This window comes from Crassostrea angulata, chromosome 8, assembly GCF_025612915.1.
Source record: "Crassostrea angulata isolate pt1a10 chromosome 8, ASM2561291v2, whole genome shotgun sequence".
Lineage (NCBI taxonomy): Eukaryota > Metazoa > Mollusca > Bivalvia > Ostreida > Ostreidae > Magallana > Magallana angulata.
The window spans coordinates 23,631,769-23,640,212 of record NC_069118.1 but is presented as its reverse complement, the minus strand read 5'-3'; the positions used below and the strand labels follow the sequence as shown (position 1 = coordinate 23,640,212).

The 8,444-nt window shown below is 32.9% G+C and overlaps 1 pseudogene; it reads right to left on the bottom strand.

The window, feature by feature from the left end:
• Nucleotides 1–519: 519 nt before the first annotated feature.
• LOC128158232 (uncharacterized) lies at nucleotides 520–2,973 on the bottom strand (annotated as a pseudogene).
• Between the last annotated feature and the right edge of the window lie 5,471 nt (nucleotides 2,974–8,444).

Sequence of the window (8,444 nt, the reverse complement as noted above, 5' to 3'; positions counted from 1 at the left end):
TGGCGTTAAAAATACCAATATTGACCCTTCTAAACATTAAAAATTGAAAAATTAAATTTAAGATTTTGAGCTTAAATCTTGTCTAAGTCCCTTAAAAAATTAAATAGGAATATATATTAAAATCTTCTCAAAACCATTCATCAAGAAAAAGGTGGAGCTTAAGCGCTAAGATAGCATACTAGATAGTTCACATTTATATTTGTCAAAATCACGATCTTAGCGGGTGGGGTGGGGTGTTACAACGCAGTTTGAAAAAAAATTTCAAAGTGCGGTAATTTTGGGACCAAGTCAACGCACTTTGAATTTTTTTTTTTCCAAAGTGCGTTGATATCGTCGATATTAAGGCACTTTGAAAAATTATTTTTCTCATAACTGCAACCAGAGACATAAATAACATAAATGTTATTTATGTCTCTGCTGCAACGGAGTGTGCATACAAAATGAAAATTTGTTTGCACACACCGTTGCAGTTTTGAGGGGTTTTTTAAACCCTTTATCCCTTTTCCGCACGTTTTCTATGAGTAATGCGCCATTAACGGAAGGGCGATTGGAACAGCCGAAGTATGCTGACGAAAATAGTGCACAAAGCTATACAATCTAACTACACAATCTTATTTTCCATTCTCTTAACCGATGGATGTAACCTTTGGTATGATAATAAATTAATAAATTGGATTCATTTAACTGTTAACAAATATTTAAATCAATGAAATGTTTATCAGCAGTTTACAGCCGCGAGTAGAATCTTCGAGAAATATCTGAAGGATATTGTATTCATACGCACCAGATTCAGTGATTGGGTCTTCTATTTATGCGTAAATAAATGGGAGGAACGATAGTGAATGTAAGCATATTTAATGAAAAAAAGCGACGATACACAAATTCGTAGTACAGAAACATCAATATGAATATGAATATGAGCACTGAATGCCTTGATAACAGAAATATATTAATGAACTTGTATAGGACTTGAGCAACATGTCTTTGAAATCTACTTCTGTCCTGATAATTGAGTAACTGACGCACCGCTTGTCAACTTACTTCATAAGGTACAATAGCTGTATATTACATGCAACAATGCTGAAATGCCCTTTTTCCAAATACTAGTAATGGTATAATATTATAGAATTATTTTTTTTTATTGAAAATAGCTTCTTAATGTTATAAATGAATAGAATTTAATGTGAATTCATCAGTATAAGGAAGGTAAAGTTTAAAGAATGAAATTCAATATACACAGAAAAAGGCCACGTTTGTTTGATGAAAATCACATTTTTACTTTTGATGATGTCTACTTTAAATATTTGATTTTCTTTACATTGCCATTGATGTACTCACATACAAACAGATTGTCATTATCGTCCACACATAAACCATATGGATACTTCAGATCACAGTTATCAATGTAACGCAGAAACTGTCCATTCTTATTCAGAATGTCAATACAATGGTTGGCTTCATTAGCTTCATCAGTTGTCAGTATATGACTCTGGCTGTCTGTTGTGACACCCCAGGGTTTAAATGGTTTGTTCTTGGTAACTGAGGGATGACCGGTGTAACTCCATCTGAGTTTCCCGCTCAGATTAACCACCACTACTGCACCAGCGCCAAAGTCAGCTACACAGATGTCATGGTTTCTGTTCTCTGTGATGTATTTTATTGAATCATTCCCTGAGTACAAAGGTTTACCTTCATTATCAAATTGAATTGTTTGTTTCAATTTAGATCCCGAGTAACGGACAACTTTGGATTCAGTTAGGTCTTCATTGTACATGGTAACCAGGAGATCATCAGTAGAGGTGACACACAGGTTTAAGGGCGTCCATCCCTGTAATCTGCAGATTAACGCTTCTGTCTGTCTATTCTTCACTTTATACACTGTTCTTGTTTCACTTTCTGAGTACAGTAGATTCCCACCACTATCTACAGCTATATCAGAGGGCCAAACATCTGATATTGTAACGATTGTGTCAAGTGTTGAACCTTTGACATTGAAGCATTTGGTATCAGTGGACAGTCCACTCGTCCATATCCTCTCTTCATTTAAACAGGTAACACTATATAGGTGTCCATACCCAGTCTGTATTGTGGCAACAAGCTCCGGTTCATCTAGTAGGTCTCTGTCTAATGTGTAGGGTTGGTTTTGTAACAATATATTTTCTTCTGTAGCAGTAGATAATGGGGTGATCATTCCAAACCGACTATACAGCTTCTCGCGGTCTATTGCTTTAGGAATGAATGTTGGCAGTGATACCTGAACCTTGGGTGGAGGCTTGCTAAACTCCCTGATCTTAGAGCTGTATTCAATGATAGGCGATACTTCAGTGGACTCCTCAATTTTCCTTAAAGCATGCAGTGTTTCCTTCATGAGAGACTGTATCTCTTTGATATCATTCAAATGTTTCTGTAAAAGTTCTTTGTGTTTTACTTTTATCTCGCTGATTTCATTTTTCATTTTGTTGACAATGAAGTCAATTTCTCTATGCCATAGCTCCCCTTGTTTGGAGATCGTTGTTTCAAGTTTCTCATATCCTCCATCAAGGCTGGCAAGCTGATTTTCTAAGTCGAGTGCAATTTCTTCATATGTAGGGGAAATATGATTTTCTAACTCTTTTGTATCTTTTTTAATATCATCTTTCTTCTGTAACTTCTACGAAGTTATGTCCCTTGTGCTGTGTAGATGCCATGCAGGAAGAACAAACAAACATATTATTGCAATCCATGCACTGGAATTCACAATTTCTGTGTGGATGTGTTTCACATTTCAAATGGATAAGGGTTGATCTTCGTTTCTGGAAAGGAACTATCTTATGTTTGTCATATTCATCTGAGATGTGATCCACTACACAGGGCTTGCAGAGGTTGACATGACAAAAGTCACAGTAGCTGTGTACTATGGCGGTCTCACAAAGGTCACATCGGTGTACATCCTGTGCACTAGAGCGAGGATCCATTGTTGTTCTATGAAAATAAATTAAAGACTTCAAATTATAAAGATAAAAGATTTCATATATTATGTAGTCTAATTGAATAATTGATTTAGTAAGTCAAACGATTTTAAAAGTTAATTTCTTTAAAATTCATTCACCACGTACTCCCTTTCCCCTTTTCTTTTTCATTTAAGATTGATACAAATTACGGAACAACTTGTCAAAGCTGCTGTGACAGTCTTATTTTTTTTAAATCATTAGTTTATAACAAATCAAGTTGATAAAGTTGTGTTTGATCAAATAGTTTAGTGAATTGAGTAAACAAAACATTATATTCATATTCAAAACGAAAGTAACTTATAATTGATTACTAAGGAATTAAATTTATACATTTTAATATCCATAGTTATCAACTTGGATGTTGATTAAGTGAATATGCAATTATAGATAGAATACAAACCTTGTAATCTAACTGTCAGGAATGTGTGCCCGAAACATGACTGATTCTGTCTGGTGACCTGATCAGAAATGAAAACAAAAGTATCAGTGAGAGTTACTTCCCGTTCATTGCTATCGCCGTTGGTTGACAGTACATATATATATCTTCCTTACAGGTTCAGAGTCAACGTGTGATCGCAGAAGACAGAACCCCTGACGTTGTGAAGATGGCAGGTTGTTTTAGCAGTTGCAGATTATTAATTTTTCTTTATCAGAAAATCTTTAACCCTTAAGTTTTTTGGCCTCAGGTAATTATTAAAATTCACCAAAATCCATTCAAATAATTGTTTTGGACAAATGTAATTTTCTAATGATCATCATTAAACAACTAAACTAAAATGAGAAGAAAACATCCAAGACATGGGTAAAATTTTATGTATCCCGCGCATATTATGCATGACTCGGATGACTGTCATTGGTAATGGATGCGCTAAATGAAATCAAGGGAGTGTGCGAACCTAAACATATATAATTGATGTAGTCTAAATTATTCTTAATAATGAAAACATCGGAGCAAGATGACCCAATACTGTCACATATGTATGATGAAATTGAAATGAATAATTGCCTGGGAGAAATTCCCATACTGGAGGCGGCGGATTCTATCCATTAACAGTACCTATATATATTACAACGTTGATACTAAGATCTAAGAGGAGCTCGGACACATATAGGAGAAATGAGAGTCACGGCATTCAAACGATTCAATGCATATTTCGTGTGTTAGGAGCCCTCCCCTCTCTCTCTCTCTCTCTCTCTCTCTCTCTCTCTCTCTCTAATAATAATATTTGAGGTTGTGCAAAAATTGTTTAAACAACATGATTTTCTGGAATAAGCTCTACCCATGTCCACTGTATGCTCGTTACCTCAAGAAATTGTTGAAATTTCAAAGAAAAAAGGGCCGCTTCCTTGATATAACTTTTTTTGTAGTTTTTAATTTGTTATTTCATTCAGGTTTGATACACTAATAATATCACCTTCTGCATTATCATGTCATTTATGGTACTTTTACAAAGTAACTGGCACATGTGTGCCACATACACCTGATGTTATTCTTTTTTTAGTAATGAACAATGCACCATCTACCAAATCATACACGTTCACTTACATGTGGAGGTAGAGAGAACGCTTTTTTGTCCTGAGAAAAATTAATTCAATGCCTGTTTATAATTCTACGTACAGGATGGAAAAAAACTGAACAATTTTACTCTTAATTTGAGCCACAAATAAGCAGTTTTAGCCAAATAGTATCTTACTTATTCGAATTGAATTTATTAAAAATGGAAGCATATGTTCTCGGACACACTGTATAAAGCTTGATTTACTCGTTATGTATTATTTTCAATAATCTAGAGTGACAAAAACATCCATTATTCCCTAAAACAATTGATTTTTAACAGATTATGAAATGCTTAATAAATTCATTAATTAGTAAGATTATAGAAAGCCCAAAAATTTTAAATTATAACTATATAATTATGTATAATTACTCAACAGTTTAATTGAATTTATTTTCATATAAAAACGTCAATTTACATCCCACTTATTAAATGTATCAACAGTTTGTATTTCTATTCTATGCCTACTGAATTCGCTATAAACCTTATTTCAAAATCGTTTTACGGAAATCACGAATTATGGATTTATCGAAGTAAATCAATTAGTCCCAAGAACTTTGCTTTAACCGATTTTATTGTGTATAAACATTTGTAAATATCCATTGGTAAGACTTATTAAATTTCATGATTTCATAATTCGTTATAATTCGATAAAAGTTTGGCTTTTGTACAGCCCTACTCATGCCTCATATGTTACTTTGTTTTGCCTCGGACTAGAATGTCGCGACGTCATTGGATGAAACGCGTCACGTGGCTGCCTTACAAATTTCTTTAAAAGGCAAGCGTCAAAATTTATAGCGCAACAAGGCGGACGTAACGTTATTTGAACTGATTTTCTACACAAACGTTTGTTTACTTATCAAACTTTAGGTCCTCGACAAAACAAAACACTTATTAGGTTTGTTACTGACTGTTTTAAGAAATTTGTGGGGTCGGTAAAGTCCATAGAAGGCTCGGCTCCGCCTCGCCTTCTATGGACTTTACCGACCCCACAAATTTCTTTAAACAGTCAGTAACAAACCTAATAAGTAATATTGAGTCTGTTAGGAGAGCTTGAAAATAGACCATTTGGGAGATTTATTATAGCATATGACTCCGACTCCAATTGTTTTATCCCGAGTTCCCCTGACTTCGTGGTGGTGATCTAGTCTAAGAACGATGTATGTGATATCTGAAATAATTACATTGCGGTTAAGAATACATCGTATTCAAACCATATAATCTCATTTTTGAATTCAAGTTGTACAACAATGACCGTAAAATGCATGCGTTAAAACTTCCTACGAAGAAAAAAAATTGTAAAACGTTTAACTAACAGTTACTCCGAGCAAAAGCTAACGCTTTATCAAAATTCGTTACGCTGTAAGAACTCAAAAACAAAACCATAAAGAGAAATATAATTTAATTGTTCGTCTTTAAAAAAAATGAAGTGCATTATACTTTCTTATTGCTATTTTAAAGCTGAATGGTCTGATTTTTTGCTATTACAGAAAATTTTCCAAACAATGATTATCTTCAAAAGTTACAAACTTTCGAATATTTACACCAGCAGAATCGAGCTAGCTTAAAAGTTAGAAAAGTTCAAGGTAAAATAACTTCTTAATTGTCACACATAAATAAAAACGAAATCAAAATGTATCATGATAATTCCAAGTAAAGTGAACTGTTTAGTTTCGTCCCTCGATTTTATATTATTTCATTTATTTTATTCATAAGCCCTCTCATTTTAAAATCTTGGTAACATAGTATCATGAGGTCTTAAAAATACTTAACTCGTTAACGTAGGTTATGTAATTTTCCTCTGCAATGATCGCTACGTTCAAAAGCTGCATGAAACGTCAAAGAAAACATTTTATTGTCAATATTTACATCTTTCTTTTAACAAATTAATAAATTGATTGTTAAATTACAGTTAAATTAACTAAACTACTGTTAATGTACATCAATAAGTTACCTTAAAGAACCAAATCATCTCTTACGGGAATTGGAGTCTGACATAATGTATTTCGGTGCAGTGTGTGATTTTTCTTAAGTTTCTGACTTTCTGTAGTTTTCGACCAATCGATAAACGGGGCGTGTAGATTTCAGTGATGTCATTTTCTATAGAACTATGAATCAATTATAAGTTTCTGTTAGAAATAGATAGAATCATACTCAGTATATATTAAATATAACATTGACAATAAAAGATATATGAAATGAATCCTCATAACAATACCCAAATCTTGAACATTTTGATGATTCAACCAGATTATGATTATACAGATCTGCATTCAGATTACTTTGAAAATTAATTGATATCTAAATTTCTTTGTCCATGGTTGTATGATTTAGATTTTGTTTTATCTACAAGATTATTTTTTGCAAGCCTTGCCTTAATTTTGCTATACATTTGCAGATTTTACCCTTATGGCAAAGTGTTTCGTAATCTCACTTTTGACGGTTGAAAAAAACTATTATACTATGCAACAGTTCTGGTAATTGAAATGTGAAAAAAGTTATTATTACGCAAAGAGTAATAATGTGTGATTGGAGGGCATTGCTCAACCATATCATACAAATATTTGAGTGAAAAATTATAAGGTATTATTATACATACAAGAGTGTAACTTGTGTATTTTTCTTCTGTCACTTAATGTTTCCCACCCTAATTCTTTATATAAGCTTTATCTTAAAGAAGTGCGCCTTAATCCTGAAATGATGCGTCCGGCCTCTATCTGTACTCTTTCTGATAAATTGTTCTGTCCTTGTGAGCAGTTATATCATTTAACATCACTATATTCTAATATAGGACAGAGAGTAGACTAAAAGCTTGTGTATGTTATCTCATTAATAGATAAATGTGATAATGTTTACATTCTTTCACCTTTTCAGAGTAGGGCATCTATACCAAAGTGCACAAAGAAAGACTTCAAAGAAGACGCGAATCCAAATGGTGAGAAGATACAGGTCATTTGAAAATAGCAACTAAGATTTTGAACACACATATATATACACACTTACATGAATTTAATATTCTGTACTTTAAATTGAAGGACTTTTAAATAATTTGTTTATGAAATACCATGCATGCTTACCGGTATGTTACATGTGTATATTCTATTTCATTGATTTTTCCTTAAAAGCCTTAATTTAAAGATTGATAAAAATATAAGATATTCAAAATCCAATTAAAGCAATTTTTCACAAGTTTAGTTTTACTGTATAAAATAAGCAAATTGTTGTTTTTATTTCTAAAAGTAAATAGAACATGCTCATCATAATCTCGCATCTACTTATAAAGATTTGGATTGTTTGGGGGTTTTTTCAGCAATAAACTTACTGGAAAAAATGTTGGAATTTGATGTAGACAATCGAATTACGGCTAAAGAAGCCCTGGCTCATCCGTATCTAGCCCAGTATGCCGATCCGACAGATGAACCTACAGCTGAGCCCGTCTATAAGTCCTTCGATGAAATGGAACTAATTGCAACAGCATGGAAAGGTTGGATTTACAATCATCTTCAACCAGACACAAGATCCCCCTAACATTTGTGAAATAGTGATGATGTTGTAAACAAATTTTAATTTGCATCCCTAAAAAATTTGCGAAATGATCATAACGTCTTGCTCTTTATATTTCTCGCAGTAAATAATACTTATTTTCAGATTTTAACTTCATAAGCTGTGTCTTGAAAATCCGTTTCAATGAATCAGTGTATCACTTATGATTTGCGAAATAAAGTCACTGTTACTCAAAGTTGATTACAGTGCTTTTTGATATCCGAAATGTTTGGAGTTTTTTATTCAGAAATATTTGCAGACTTATTTGATAGAACATTGGCAGTGTTGTACTATAAAAAACTACATGTTGGATAAAAATAGATACGTTATCTAAAAAAAACCATTTGAAATGATG